The sequence below is a fragment of the Canis lupus genome, chromosome 14 (genome assembly GCF_003254725.2).
Source record: "Canis lupus dingo isolate Sandy chromosome 14, ASM325472v2, whole genome shotgun sequence".
Taxonomy (NCBI): Eukaryota; Metazoa; Chordata; class Mammalia; order Carnivora; family Canidae; genus Canis; species Canis lupus.
The window spans coordinates 20,426,625-20,429,582 of record NC_064256.1 but is presented as its reverse complement, the minus strand read 5'-3'; positions in this window follow the sequence as shown (position 1 = coordinate 20,429,582).

Sequence of the window (2,958 nt, the reverse complement as noted above, 5' to 3'; positions counted from 1 at the left end):
TTCTCCATGAGTATGGAGTGTTCCTTCAGCTCTCTTCCTTAATGGCAGCCAACCTTGCCTACAGAGAGGAAATAAACGGTCACTGCTGGCAGGTCATGCCACCTCCCCATTGAAACCACTGTGACCTTCATCAGAGAGAGATGAAGTCAGCTGTCCAGGGCCAAATGGTTAATCCTAGCCATGCTAGGGTCAGGCCCAAGGGTGTCTGCCTCCCACAGGAGAGTTCTTTTCATTCATTAAATGCCCTGTAAAATCACCGTAAGTCCTGGAGAGAGACTTGCTTTTGTTTCTGCCCATTGTAACTTATCAAAGCACTTCGCCTTTCATACTTTTTTTTTCCATTTTCAGCATCATTATCATTAAAATATTTGCCATTTACTTAAACTTGCCAGATAGTGCACTAAAAATAGTACATTCATTATCTCATTGAGTCCTAATTACAGTCCTGAGGAAGTAGGTATCAGTGTTACATAACTGTTAACATTTCACAGATATTCAAGGTCACACATCTAGTGAGGGGTGGCTCCCCATCTATTTCTAATGTCACAGGCTGTACTGTCATCCACATGAAGCCACTGCCATGGAATCAATGAGGATCTCCTTATTGGCTCTTTTACCTATTGTATAATTTCTTCTGTTTTTTTTTTTAAGTATCAGTTTGAGTTCTGCTTTTCAATGAATCTTTTTTTTTTTAATTTTTTTTTTTAATTTATTTATGATAGTCACACAGAGAGAGAGAAAGAGAGGCAGAGACACAGGCAGAGGGAGAAGCAGGCTCCATGCACCGGGAGCCCGACGTGGGATTCGATCCCGGGTCTCCAGGATCGCGCCCTGGGCCAAAGACAGGCGCTAAACCACTGCGCCACCCAGGGATCCCTCAATGAATCTTTTAATGACTTTTAAATGTAGACAGCAGAACTGTTCTTAACCTTGGCCACTGTCTACTTGACCTATGTTTTTATTTACATTTTAAAATAGTATCTTACTAATGTATATTGGAACTATTTCGTGCTAAAATCATGACCATTTTTTTGCTGTTTTCATTATCCATAGGAAAAAATATAAATCACAGATGAATAAAGCAAGATTAAATATTATTCACTAGAAATGCAAAACCAAAAAGCATTATTTTAGTTTTTAGATAATAGCAACTATATAAAAGCTTACCAAAAAAATAAATAAATAAATAAAAGCTTACATTCATGAGAAGTAGCAGAATACAGAAGGTATAAAATAAACTTGTCTATTGTATTTATTAGAAATGTTATTTGAACAAAGGTAAATATAACTTGAATAAGCTCATGTATTATTTGTCTTAGAAATACAAAAAGAATTTTTAAAGTAAACTCTGATTTTGGCCTCTATGGGTCAAGGATTTTGTTTTATCTAATAACAAAGACTGCATTTATAAACGATGATCTCATTGTGATCAAATATTGAGATTAAGAGTTTGGTTGGTTATGAAGTCAAGTCACTCAAAAGCACTAAAACTGCAATTGGGATATGTCACCACTAGGTGGATACAAGTCCCATGGGGGTGTGAGTGTGTTCATTCTCTTTAACTTGACATCATGTTCAGTGACAATAGGTTTATTCAAATATCCTTTTGGTTTTTCACCAAACCTCACTTCTTTTACAATAGCTAAATGTGAACATTCCTAATACATGGAACAAGGAAAGTTAAATATAAGCTGTAATACAATATTTCTGTCTCATTTTGTATACAGATTAATTATTAATGATAACTACTCTAAGGCTGATCCTTTTTCTAAAATCATTTTGATTTGCTCAGATGGAATCCTATCCCAGAATCACAATGTAACTAGGCAAGTGGATGTCTCTGCAGCAAAGTAATGAAGAATTCAACAGCACCACTACCATACCACCCACTCCCACCTCTCTCTGGCTACTCATAATTGTCATTACTCACTTGGCTTTCCACCAAAGGAATTCTGAGTGTGACCACCAAAGGAATTCTGAGTGTGAAAGGAGTAGGGTCGAGAGAACCCCAATAGCTCTCTTAGTTTTCTCTCCTGGTTTTCAGGATTTTTATTCCATTAAATAGAAGGCCAAGAAGAGGAAAAAAAGCCTTGTCTAATTTTTATTATTGCAAAGTGAATAACTTTCAGTTCACTTAAAAAAAATTTAAAGACGTTGAATGGCTTTCCCATAGCCAGCCCTGAGCTAGGCATTATGATATAATGGTGAACTGGACACAGTGTCTGTATTTTAGTGGGAGATTCAACAAATGAGAAAACAGCTAGATAGGTGATAGCTAGATAGCTGATAGAAGGAGTGATTAGAAGGAGCTAAACAAAGAAATGTGATCAGGGAATAATTTGGAGAGACCTACTTTCCCCATGCCAAGCACAACTTTTGAAGGGTTTAAAGTGGAGAAAATTTGAAAGAGTAGTTCAGTGACCTAATATATATCCTTCACCTCTGTTCACCAATCACCGGTTACCACTTCCACGTTTGCTTTTGTCTTCAAGTATAGTTGCTTTCATTGTTCTGAGAATCTATTTGAAAGCAAGTTGGAGAGATCATAAACCTTCACCTCTACATGGCTTAGATTGCATCTTCTAAATACAAGGCCATTCTCCTACACAACCACCATGTAATCATAACACCTAAGAGCATTAGTGATGCTTTTGTCATGCCACTTGATATCTGATCCAAATTCCAATTTCCTTTAATGGTTGCTTATCCGAACATAATCCAAATGCCTTTAGTAGTTGCTTTCCCTTCCAACCCAACTCCCAATCTGGGATCCAGTCAAGGTTTCCATTTACTTATTATGTCTCTTCACTACCTTTTAATCTGGAACAGTTGCTCTGTCATTTGTTTGTTTGTTTGTTTCTTCATGACACTTTTTTTTTTTTTTTTTTTTTTTTTCAGTGCAGGCAGGGTGTCTTAGAGAATGATCTGCATTCTGGACTTATTTGATCGTTTCTCCCT